Source organism: Canis aureus, chromosome 18 (assembly GCF_053574225.1).
Source record: "Canis aureus isolate CA01 chromosome 18, VMU_Caureus_v.1.0, whole genome shotgun sequence".
Classification (NCBI taxonomy): domain Eukaryota; kingdom Metazoa; phylum Chordata; class Mammalia; order Carnivora; family Canidae; genus Canis; species Canis aureus.
The window spans coordinates 8,578,195-8,592,067 of record NC_135628.1 but is presented as its reverse complement, the minus strand read 5'-3'; the positions used below and the strand labels follow the sequence as shown (position 1 = coordinate 8,592,067).

At 34.0% G+C, this 13,873-nt stretch overlaps 2 protein-coding genes across 5 annotated transcripts in view; one reads left to right on the top strand and one right to left on the bottom strand.

The window, feature by feature from the left end:
* Positions 1-13,468, top strand: part of LOC144288551 (uncharacterized) — a 200,659-nt gene extending 187,191 nt beyond the window's left edge. For both annotated transcript variants that reach the window (XM_077856129.1, XM_077856132.1), the window contains one exon: positions 13,296-13,468. The gene's annotated coding sequence lies outside the window, so the exon portion shown is untranslated. The remainder of the gene's footprint in view (positions 1-13,295) is intronic.
* SAMTOR (S-adenosylmethionine sensor upstream of mTORC1) overlaps positions 1-13,873 on the bottom strand; it is a 92,906-nt gene that overhangs the window by 25,594 nt on the left and 53,439 nt on the right. The window lies entirely within an intron of this gene.

The window sequence follows — 13,873 nt, the reverse complement described above, 5'->3', positions numbered from 1 at the left end:
CTCAATAGTGGAAAAGCTTTCAGTTTTAAGATCAGGAAGGAGGCCAAGGATGTCCACTCTCATCACTTTTATTCAACATAGTAATGAAAATCCCAAGTACTGAAATCACATGAGAAAAAGAAAAAGCCATCTACATTGGTAAGGAAGATGTATAAAACTCTCATCATTTGCAGATGACATGAGAGTATAAATAAAAACTACTAGAATAAGTGAATTCAGTAAAGTTTCATGATACAAAATAAATACACAGAAATTGGATGTGTTTCTATACACTAATAACAAAGTAGCAGAAAAATTAATAATCCTTTTTACCATCACACCCATAAGTATAAAATACCTAATAAACGTAACCAACGAGGAGAAAGACCTGAACTCTGGAAATTATAAAACATTGCTGAAAGAAACTGAAGACAACACTGACTAATGGAAAGATATTCCATGCCCATGAAAGAATACTGCTGTTTTGCTAATACTGCTAAAGAAAACATCCATACTGTCCTAAGCAATCGATAGCTTCGATGTAATCCCTGTCAAAATACATTTTTCACAGAACTAGAACAAATAATATTAAAATTTGTATGGAATCACAAAAGACCCGGATGAATCTTGAGAAAGAAGAAAAAAAATGAAGGTATTACAATCCCAGATTTCATAATAAACTACGAAGCTATACTAATCAAAATAGTATGGTACTGGCACAAAATCAGACACATAGATCAATAGAAAAGAGTTCAGAAATCAATGCAAACTGAAATGGTCAATTAATCTACAACAAAGAAGGCAAAAAAATATACAACAGAAAAAAGACCATCTCTTCAATAAATGGGAAAACTAGACAGCTACGTGCAAAATAATAGAACTGGACAACTTTCTTACATGATACACACCAAAAAACTCAAAACTGATTATGATTTCATGTCTCACATTTGAATCTTTAAAATTCCCGAAAGAAAACATGGGTAGTAATTTCTTTGACATGGGTCCTAGCAACATTTTTGCAGTTCTGTTTCCTCAGGCATATAACTCAGCACTAAGAAAACCCAAATAATCCAATTAAAAAATGGGCAGAGGACCTGAGTAGACATTTTTCCAAAGATGACACACAGATGGCCAGCCATACACATACATGAAACATGTTCAACATCACTAATTTGGGAAATGCAAATCAAAACACAGTGAGCTAATTAACTTATATTTGCCAGAATGGCTAGAATCAAAAAGACAAGAAATGACAAGTGTTGGCAAGGATGTAGAGAAGAAGGAACCCTTGTGCACTGCTGATGGGAATGCAAACTGGTGTAGCCACTATGGAAAACAGTATGGAAATATTCAAAAAATTAAAAATACCATATGACCCAGTAATTTCACTGCTGAGTATTTACCCAAAGGAAATGAAAACATTGATTTGAAAAGATACTATGCACCCCTATGTTTACCATAGCATTATTTACAATAGCCAATATATGAAAGCAATCTGTGTCCACTGGCAGATGAATGGATAAGATGTGGTGTCTGTCTCTAAGTGAGAGAGTATTAGCCATAAAATAGATTGAAGTCTTGCCAATTATGACAACATGGATTGACCTGGATGATATTGTGCTAAGTGAAATAAGTCAGTCAGAGAAAGAAAAATTTCATTTACACCTGAAATCTAAAGAGCAAATGAATCAACAAACAAAATAGACCCATAAATACAGAAAACAAACTGATGGTTGCCAGAGGAGGAGGGGGCCATAAAATGTGTGAAGCAGCAGTGAGAGATACAGGCTACCAGTTATGGAACGAGTAAGTCCTAGGGATAAAAGGTATAGCGTAGGGAATATACAATCAGTGGTACTGTGATTGCATGGTATGGTGCCAGATGGTAGGCATACTTGTGGTAAGCATAGCCTAAGGTTATAGAGTTGTCAAATCACTATGTTGTCCATCTGAAACTAATTGTGTGTCAACTATATATCAGTTAAAAAAATAGTGAATATACTCCTTTGACTCCTATTTGTTCCATAAATTTTTATAAAACATTTTTATAAAAGATACAGGTATTGTTGAAATAAACACTTCTTTGCAGTTTTGGGCTATACTTTCTATATTTAGCCATCAGAGCAAGTTTTTAAATCATGTTCAAATACTCCATAGTCTTACTGCTTTTTAATGCTTGCGCTCTCAGTTCTTGTTAAAAGTCATCCATTTGTTTTTAAGGAAGAAAGATCTCTGTAAATTGATTTGAAAGGATATTATTATTTTCATTTTTGCAAAAAAAAAAAAAAAAACCCTCAGGATAGAAAACCAGAATTAGTAAAACCTCAGAGGATTTGGAAACAAGGTTCATGTTTTAAGGAAGGGATGGGACATCTAAATACACTTTCCTTTGTACCTCTACTTTGTAGTTCAGACCTTTTAAAGTCTGTAATGTTTTACCTATTCAAAAAATAAAATTAGATCATAGGGAGAAAAACCAAAACAAAAAGAAGGGAAAGTAAGGAATCTAGCTAGCTATGCATCAAGTAACAGGAAGAAAAAAAAAATTAGTGGCTTCTGCACATAGCTTTCTGACTATGATAATTTAAACAGGAAATATTTTAAGAACAAAAAATAAGAAATCCTGACTTTTACTTAGTATGTTGCTTTTTTACTGACTGGTACAGTAAAAAAAGGAAGTTGTTCTTTAGAGAAGAATGAGAACTTATAAATGTTTAAGCTAGTAAGATATTGAAAAATTACCATTTTCTAACAACTACAGTACAACAACCTTGATGTAGGCAAAATCATTAATGGATGCTAAAGCCACTGGTGGAAATTATTAAGGAATAGGAAATGCACTCAGTCTTCATGTATAACCCCACAGAATACAGAAACCTTTATCGTGAAGAAAGCTGGTAAACACCACTTTAGTCAAATGATAAAATTTAACATCACCGAGAATGGGACAAATGGACATGTGCCCTGTTACTGAGAACACAGTATCATCTGTGTAGTATGCCTATCAAATATGTTTATCACAAATCCCTATACCAAGGGAATTTCTAGATTAATGAAACCTAAGAGATAATTCAATTAAAAATAGTATGTAATCTTTGGTACTCGGATCAAACCACCAATTTATAGTTACAAATATTATTACAACACTGGAAAACTTGGATATGAATTCTTTTACATAACTATACCAGTGTTAATTCCTGAGTGATGATAATTGTATTGTGGCTGTGTAGGCAAATGTCATTGATCTCTGGTGATACTTCAACCCTAAATACTTGAGCATGTAACTCAAATGAGTTCAGAAACAAACAAGAAGATAAACGTATCTACAAACATAGACATGAAACAAATATAGCAAAATATTAACTATTAATGAGTCTTAGGTAATGAATATAAAGGCATTAGCTGTAGCACTCAAAAATTTCCTTAGAAGTTTGAAATTTATCAAACTGTAATAATGGGAAAAATCTCCCTAAAATGATTGTAGATTTATCTGTCAATTTTTGTTACAGTTTAAAAAAATTAAAGCTACAATATTAGGCACACACAAACATTGTTGTATTTTCCTATAACATCATACCTTCTATCATTTTGAAAAAATCTTTATCTCTAGAAATATTTATTCTAAAGTCTTATGCTTTAGATTATGTCTCTCATAGCAGCATAAACTGGGTTTTTAAATCTAGTCTGATAATCTTTTAACCAGAGTATTTTAGGTCATTTAAAAAAATTATTTATTTGAGAGAGACAATGCAAACATGGGGGTGGGGGGAGTGAGAGAGAAACTCAAGCAGACTCTTCACTGAGCCCGGGGCCTCACGCACGGGGCTCAATCTCAAAGCCCCGAGGTCACGACCTGAGCTGAAACCAAAAGTCGGATGCTTTAACAGACTGAGCCACCCAATTGCCCCTAGACCATTTACTTTTGATGTGATTTACTGTCATATGTTGATATATCTATTTTCTTACTTTACACTTTTCATCTGTTCTACTGTTCTGTTTCTTTTCTCCTATTCCTTAGAATCACTTTGGGAGCTTTAAAATCACTCAGATATCCTGATTTAATTGGTGTAGGATGATGTCCAGGCATTAGGATTTTTAACAATTCCCCAAGTGGATGTATTATATAGCTAAGGTTGAGAACTGGTTTTGGATTTTTCCTTTAAAAATTTCACAACTATATATATTTTTTCATTTTGCTGATTTGAAAATCCTAGTTTCTATTCTTTTAGGAAAATGCATATTTAACTACTGAATAAATATAGCCTTCTCTTAGACCATACAAAGGCTTCAGGAATTTAAATCTGTTACACACAACTAATGTTAATTTTTCTGTGTATTCTATTTATATATGTTTAGACTTACCAACATGTTGACCAGTTTTTTGGTTCTTCATTCCTTCTTTCACCTCAGGCTTTCTATCTAGGATCATTTTCCTTCTGCTTGAAATACACCTTTAGATTTCTTTTAGTAAGGGTTTGCTTTCCCATTCTTTCCTCTCCTTCTGCAAGTCTGATAAGAAGTTAGATTTTCTCATCATTTTATCTTTTTTGTCTTTAACCATTTTAATTCTGTATTTTAATATTGTCTGTACATGACATTATGGATAATTTCACTCGATCTGTCTCACCCAATTTAATAATTCCTGAGTTAATTTATTACTCACTGAGTTATTGAGTATTAAGTTATTTGTTTGATATTCTACACTGAGTTATTTTATTACTTCTAGAAGTTCTGTTTTTAAATTTTGGCTTTGCAAATGGTTAACAAGTCTTTAACGTTTCCAGTTCCTATAGAAATTGTCAAGCAATTCTCTTTTCTTAAGAGAGGAGGAAAAAAGGAAGAGAGAATTCTAAGCAGGCTCCATGTCCAAGTAGAGAGCCTGATGTGGGGCTTGATCTCACAACCACCCTGAAATCATTACCTGAGTGGAGATCAAGAGTTAGCTGCTTATCTGACAAAGCCACTCAGGTGCCCCTCTCTTCTAGTTTATTTTATAAATTTTTTTAAAAATAAATTCTAGTGTCTGAGGCCTTTCTAGATAGATCTGTTCTTGCTATCTACTGGCTTTACATTATATTGCACTTTGTTTCCCTACATGCTTAATTACTTTGAGCTGTTTACTTTTCTTACACGTGAAGATTTTTGAGCAGAAGTATTTATTTTTGCTTCTGCTAGGCAACCAGGAATACCACGAGAGTAGGACCACTTTCAACTAAATAAATTCAGAGTCAGATTTTTTTTTTGGACAAACTTGGTGATATAAATTTGGACTATGAGTGTGCTTGGGATGTCCTGTAGTTTCAACTTGTCAAAGTCTGTCATGCTCTGTGTGAATGGGGTAGATTTACTCTGGTTCATTCTTAAACTGCGAAAGCAGCTCTTTGGAGCTTCAATTCTAACAGTGGAGTATGAAAACCAGAGTTCAATTTTGCCAGTTTGGACAAATGCTCCCAGGACAAAGGCAGCTTTGAGCTATGCTTTCTGTTCTGGGTTTCTGCCAGAATTTGCATTTTGGTCTTATTAGTTCTTTGAAGTTTTTAAGACGATTTATCCAACATGTGAAAAAATTACTTTCAGGTTTGCGGGATTAATTACAATATCTAGGTAGCCATACTCCAGTTTAACTTTTAAAGTAGAATATAAGAACAGACAAAATTAACTTAGTATAAATGGTTGGCATAAAATCAGTTTGTGAGAGCCAATAGTTATAAAAAGATATTTAAACGGACACAACTAATATTTCATTATTGTTAACGGACATGAAAGTACTGTCTGTCATATGTGAAAACATCAGGTGTGCTAAGAGCAAAAGGAGGCGGTGAATAATCTATTATTAAATGACTAAAGTTTCTTCAAAAAAGGCTACAGAGCCAAGTGATCTTAACTGACAGACTTATATGTTACTATATACAATACATATAACATAGCAACTTTAGAATCAATTGTTCATTAAATAATTTACAGGGGTGTGTGGGTGGCTCAGCCTGTTAAGTGTCTGCCTTAAGCTCAGGTCATGATCCCTGGGATCATGCGGGCTCCCTGCTTGGTGGAGAGTCTGCTTCTCCCTCTGTCTTTGCCACTCCCTGTTACATAAGTATCTTAAAAAAATTTTTTTTAAACCTACAGTAAAGTACTAATTATAACACAAGTTCTAAGGAACTCCCTGGAAATGCATGCTCATTGTTACTAAATAAAGTTTTTAAACAAGTATTAACTTGACTGCAAAAAATATTTATGACATTAACATTATGTTGAATTCCAGTGACTATTCAAATAATCCAATTTTTGGATGAATAGGAGTTCTGAAAGGAAGAACCTAATATCATACAATCACGTGTGGCTTCCTCTTCTCAGAGATTCTTAAATATTTTTTGGATCATAAACCCCTTCAGCAATCTGGTGGATTGCTGAAGGGGTTTATGGATCCTCTTCCAAAATAATGCTTTAAATAAGTAAACTGAAATACAAAGGAATATACTGAAATTATCTACTGAATGTTTACTGAAATACTTAAAAACTGATGCAGTAACATGTGTTTCTTTAGTAAAATTAAATGAGGATGTAGCAATGAATCTAATAACTATAGTAATCTTAAAGTTGTGATGAGAATAAATAAGTGAAAAAACCAGAGATAGATTTTGCTGACTATAATAAGAAAACTGCTATATTTTAACTAGAAGTGACTGAAAGACTTTTTTTTTTTTTTCTCATTCAAGTCCATGGACTCTTCTAAATTCTATTTATGGACTGCCAATAATGGATTAAGTGCGAAATAAACTAAGCCTGGACAGGCCATTTTACTTAGATGAAAGCTGTCCAGTTGAAAGAAAATTATTTTGAAGGAATGGAGTACTTCCTTTCTAGAAAACCCATGGTGATTATGAGCTAAATTCATAACTCCTAACAATTATACAGGAATTCTCAGTAGGTATTGTTTATATTAACCTCAACCTGTGGCTTCACATTACTCTTTATACATTTTATTTACCTCATTCACAGCATTTTTCATATTGTAAAAACTATTTGTTATATTGCTTTTGTAAAGTACTATCCTTTTTGGATTATGGGCATTCTAGAAATTTACTGCAAACAAAATAGTTAAAATACCAAAAACAGATAAATGATTAAGTTTTGCAATTTCCCTTTAAATCACTACTTATAATTTTACCACAAAGGAAATAAACAAGGTTTCCATATTAATACTACGTAGAGCTATCCTGTTCTAAGAATTACCCTTAAAAAGAAAAAAAGAAAAGAATTACTCTTAATAAATTCTTATGGGATCACTTATCACATGGTCCAAAATAAATCAATCTTGTAAGTACTATTTTCACATTGAGATAATTTCTATTGATAAAAAAATTTTCTGTATTTGAAGTACCAATACTCCAAAATTCAAAAACAAATAATTACCACTAGTTTTGAAAATTTTTCATAGTATAAATTTGCTTGCAGGAAGAACCCCTTTTATTTGCAAGTTAAATGGTGGTTAAGTATCTGGAATTTGAAACATTGGCCTAAACAAAGAAAGAAAAAATATCACTTAACCAAAGAAACACTTAACAGGATTTGATTAAAAAAATTTTTTTTCCCTGTATTGTACCAACTGAATCACTCTCCCTCACTGTAGCTGAAGGATCTGGAAATTTCAGTATCTTGGCATCCAAACCATATTTCAGAGAACCTTTTACTCACAGAATATAAAAAACAAAAGTTTGTATTAAAAAGCCATAATTATATGTAAATTATATATAATGAAGACGTTTAATACTAGTTTAGAAGTCATTTGAAAATAATTATCTAAACAGATTTCAAATTTTTTACCAAAAAAATTCAAGGACCTTTAGTATCATTTAAAAAATAGCTTTAAATGTATAGATGTGTAGAATATGACAAATATTTAATGAATACCGATTGTACCTATCTGCTTCCGGTTAGGAGTGTGAGAGAACAAGTTGAATAGGAGTACTGACACCCAAGGAATTGAGTACAATGAGGAAGACACCATGCAAATATATAACATGAATACAATGCAATGACTGCATTCTAGAGGAGTATACAAAATGTTACAGGGAGTAAAAGAACACTGGTGGAAAACACCATAGATGACCAACAGATATATGCAAAAACGTTCAACATCACTTAATAGGAAAATGCGAATCAAAAATACAAGAAGATATCACCTCACACCTATCAGAATGGCTAAAATGAAAAACACAAAGAAATAAGTATTCGAGAGGATGTGGAGAAAGAACCCTTGTCACTGTTTGTGGGAATGCAAACAGTCACTGTAGAAAGTAGTATGGAGGTTCCCCAAAAATTAAAAAGCAGAACTACCATTTAATCTAGTAATTCCATTACCAGGTATTTACCCAAAGAACATAACACTAACTTATAAAAAGACATATGCACCCCTATGTTTAATGCAGCATTATTTACAATAGTTGAGATATGAAAGCAACCCCAGTGTCCATAATAGATGAATGGATAAAGATGTGCTATATATAGAACATGGTATTAGGTATAAAAAAAGGATGAAATCTTGCCACCTGTGACAATATGGATGAATCTAGAGTATAAGCAAAATAAGTCAGAGAAAGACAACTGTATCATTTCACTCATTTTAAGAAACAGCAAATAACAGTCTGTTGGTTTCTCTTTTTTCATTGTTTAACTATAAAGAACAAGCTGATGGTTGCCTTCTGAAGGGAAGTGGATGGGAAGATGGATGCAATAGGTGAAGGAAATTAAGAATACACATCATGATGAGCACTGAGTAATATATAGAATTGCTAAATTACTATATTATACACCTGAAACTAAAATAATACTGTATGTTAACTATACTTGAATTAAAAAAAGAACAGTATCAGAAGTCTGATACAATAAAAAAAGGTTCTGCAGACAGATAATAAAATTCCATCTTTACTCATGCTTTACTAACTAGTGACCTTAGATTTTTTAAAGATTTTATTTATTCATGAGAGACACCGAGAGAGACAGAGACACAGGCAGAGGAAGAAGCAGGCTCCATGCAGGGAGCCCGATGTGGAACTGGATCCCAGGTCCCCAGGATCACACCCTGGGCTGAAGATGGTGCTAAACTGCTGAACCACCCAGGCTGCCCATGACCTTAGAAATTTTAGTTATTATTTGGCATTTCAGTTTCATCATCAATAAAATAAAAGGTTGGAATAGATGACCTGCAAAGGTCATTCTAAATTTTCGATCAGTTCTTGAAAGAATAAAATACCACTCCTTTGCCTGATTCAAACTTGTCTATGAACTTCTAACTGGAAATAATTAAATTAACAAAAATTAAGACTTCTTAGAAAAAAATTATAACCTAGTATATTTTATTTAAGGGCTAAATTTTATAAACATCTATCAGATTACATATCTAATAGCAGCAAAGCTCTAAGGGGCTCCTTTTTCAATATGTTGTATACAGAATATAAACTTGCATAACTATGGCACTGCTAGATCCAAATATAATAACCAAAGGTTGCCTCTGTTTCAACATGGAGACAGAACAGAAAGGGACACTGTCACTGTGGAGGGAGGGAGGGGCCTCCATGCTCTCTACCAGGGTTCTTTATCTTTTCAAGTAGCAGACTCCTTTGAGTATCTGATGAAATCTATGGCTCTCTCCACCCCCTACAAACAATGTAAAGACACACATATCACATTTTGATATAATTCAGGGTGGTTCATGGGGCACCATGGGTGGTACAGTGGTTGAATGTTTGCCTTTGGCTCAAGTTGTGATCCTGGAGTCCTGGGATTGAGTCCTGCATCAGGCTCCCTAAAGGGAGCCTGCTTCTCCTTCTGCCTATCTCTGCCTCTCTGTGTCTCATGAATAAATAACTCTGAAAAAAAAAAATTCAAGGTGGTTCACAGACTCCACTTGAATCATCTGAGTTTCCGTGCACAGGCAGTGATAATGAAGACAAGGGTTTACAGAATCATTATCTTAATCTGCTATAATTTAGCTGCAAGAACAGAAAACCACTAAACTAGCTTAAGCAAAATTATTATTTTTTTTTATTTTTTTTATTTATTTTTTTATTTTATTTTATTTTATTTTATTTATGATAGTCACAGAGAGAGAGAGAGAGAGAGGCAGAGACACAGGCAGAGGGAGAAGCAGGCTCCATGCACCGGGAGCCCGATGTGGGATTCGATCCCGGGTCTCCAGGATCGCGCCCTGGGCCAAAGGCAGGCACCAAACCGCTGCGCCACCCAGGGATCCCTGATTTTTTTTTTAAATATGAAAAGATATATCTTGTGGAATTCAATTTTAAGAAGTACAGGTGGTCTTTATGAGAACAGAAAAGTTACTAGGAAGGTATTCTTCTGTCTCCTTCCCTTCTATTTTTTTTTTTTAAGATTTTATTTATTTATTCATGAGAGACAGAGGCAGAGACATAGGCAGAGAGAGAAGCAGGCTCCATGCAGGGAGCCTGATGTAGAATTCGATCCTGGGACTCTGGGATCACGCCCTGAGCCAAAGGCAGGTGCTCAACCGCTGAGCCACCCAGGCATCCCTGTCTCCTTCCCTTCTAGAAAGCTGCCTCAGTTGCCTCCAAAATAATTTCTGGACTCCAACGACTAAAGTAGACCAAGTCCTGTATCCCTAGATCATATTATTAAAATGTAATTAGTTCTTACTTCAGGTTAGAATACTTAGCATTTACATACAGCCAGAATTACAAACTAGGAATATTAAGTAATATTTGTGATCCCATCTCTAAATTCACATTTTAGCATTCTTTGTTAGGATAAGCTCTTTAAATTCCCTTCCAAGACAACTATTACCCTCAGATAGCTCTTCTCAGGTTACACTTTCCATGCTCTTCCCATAGCAATTTATGACCTATCATAGCCATATAATTTTCTACTAAAACATCTTTACAAAAATTAACACCAAATTCAACCACAATAGACAATTTACCAAAATTAGGAATGTTCAAAAGGAATGTGGTGTAGGTATGGTAATATCATTAAATAGTTTTAATACATTTTGTGGTATATGACAGCAATGTAGAAATATGCTTATGTTTTCTGGAGAGTACTCTGGGGGTATTTGAACACATTTTAAAGAATGTACACTATATATAAAGCCATTTTTCCACATGCAAAATTTGAGGAAAGATTGGGTAATTAAAATATTTTTTATCATACCTTATAGAAACAAAACAAAAAGGAATGGCTGAATTTATTAATGCTGATAAGGCAAATATGTGGAAAAATTAGCTCATTCTAATAAGAAAAATCTATGTAACAGGTCAAAAAGTTATTAGGAAGCAAATGACTTACTGAAGCACAACTTTTTCAACAAATAAAGTACTATTAGACTGACTTTTATTTTTAGCATGTCTACATTACCTCTCCTCATTTACATTCAGTCAGGTGATAAAACACATTGATTCGAAAACCAGATCTGGCAGGGCTCCTGGATGGCTCAGCTGGCTAAGCATCCAACTCTTGGTTTTGCCTCAGGATATGATCTTGTGGTTGTGAGATGAGCCTACCCTTGGGCTCCACACTGAGTGTGGAGTCTGCTTCAGATTCTCTCTCCCTTCCCCTCTGCTCCTCCCCCCACTTGCTCACACTCTCTCTGAAATAAATGAAAAAATAAAATATTAAAAAAAACACACAACAAAATTTGGCTAAAAAAACTGATCTTTCATGCTTCCTTAAAGCCTCTTTGAAATTCCTCAGTAAATTTTCATTTTTTGGTTGGTTATACAGGGAATCTTAAAATTTCATTATTTGAAAACATTTTTAAAACTCAAGAATTCATAGTCTTAACTTCATTTGATAGCTCCTCATTCTTTACACAATAAAAGTGTTAAGGAAAATTCTTATTATAAGCAGAAATGGAAAGCCTGTTCAAATAACTTTCCATTTAGATTTCCTATGTTGTTTTTTTACTTAATATTGTCTTTGATCTCTTTTCCAAAAACAGTTATGACTGTATTTCTTTACTCTTTTCCCCTCAATTCCCACCCTGCTTGGTTAAGTAGTTTAATAAGGAAATAACAGGATTTTATTTCCTACATAATTTTCTCTCTGGCATGCTGCCAGTGTCAACAACAGCATCTTAAACTTCTCAAGACATATTAAGAGGGAGATAACATACTCTGTACAATTTTTTACTCATTAGAAAAGAGAACCCGGCCATTTTTACCCAAGTGTGTAGTTTACCATTTTTTTTAAGTGCTTTCTACAGAGCTGCAGGTATTTTCTAGAGTCCAATTGAGGGCCAATAAAGGTAGACACGTGAGATACTGGGAGGCTACAACTTCTATATCCTTTGAGCAGATGATAAAATGTTTCTTCTTAAGAAAAGTTTCTATAGTTAAAATGGTCAAAATCAATGCTGTAGGCCTTATTACCCCTGCTGGTCTGAAGTAGAGGAAAGGGAAAAATAGATTTCTATCTCCTATCTTTTTGAGGGAAAAATACAAGATGAAAATGTATTTTTAGAGTCAAGGTATAAATAGTACTATTCACTCTTTGAATCCACAAGTCAAATATATATGAGAAAGTTTTCTAAAGACAATGTTTAGAGCTTCTAGATGACAAGTAGGTAAAAATTATAGCTACCGTGCATCACATAAGAATCGCTAATTCCAGGCAGCCCGGGTGGCTCAGCAGTTTAGCACCACCTTCAGCCCAGGGCCTGATCCTGGAGACCCGGGATCGAGTCCTGTGTCGGGCTCCCTGCATGGAGCCTGCTTCTCCCTCTGCCTGTGTTTCTGCCTCTTTCTTTCTCTCCGTCATTCTCTCTCTGTCTCTCATGAATAAAATCTTAAAAAAAAAAAAAAAGTCTCTGAATTCTTAAAAAAAAAAAATCATTAATTCCAACAGTCCTTTGCTTCAATCATTTCTTCAAGAAACAGAAAAAAAAACTTAAAATAGATGACTTCTGACTCTGATCAGAACATCATTTATTTAGCAACATACTCTTAGCACAAAGAATGTATTATAAGGAGATTAAGTGTGGTGAGTTATGGTTGCTTATGATCCACATAATCTGCACTAAGTAGATGAAGTCAAGCTTTATCAAGGAAAGATAAACTAAGTGTTATTGGCTACCAAAGTAGATTTCATGAGATAGTCTTATAAAATGCACCTTTGTCAATATTTTAGTGAGTATAGGAAATATATTCTCTTTTTAAAGAACTATGGACACTTAATCATAAAATAACTCTATAATAAAAAAAAACCTCAATTTTTTAGTTCAATGTTTTCCAAAATTTATTCTGATGACATGTTCCCTTTTCAATTATGTATTATCTATTTTACAGAATTTCTCTGGATAACTTTGGAGATTGGAGATAAGAAAATAGAATTTTCAAGAGAATGGCATGAAGATCTAGTTTCTAAGCAAAACATCTGGAAAAAAAAAAAAAAACTGAACAGATAACCAAGAAACTCCATATACAGAGATCAGAGAAGGGTATAAAGAATTAAGTGAAAAGATCTCAGCCATGCCTTCACAGGAATGCCAAAATTCCTGCTCTTACTTCTTCTGTGTTGCTATCATAGTGATCATCAAATCATAACAATGGCCACTACTTACCAGTGAAGTTCTTATGAGTAGGTATATTTACATATATATGGGAAAATGATATAAAGAGATGAGGTAAATGCTAAAAGTAACTAAAAGCCGATAATATTAGCCCACACTAGCAATCCAAAAGAAATACAAATATACATCTAAAGTTGCAGCCTGCAAAAATTATAAAAATATTTTGTACTGGGGCATCTGTGTGGCTCAGTGGTTGAGTGTCTGCCTTTGGCTCAGGTCATGATCCTGGGGTCCTGGGATCCAGTCCCACATCAGGCCCCCTGTGGGGAGCCTTCTTCTCCCTCTGCCTATGTC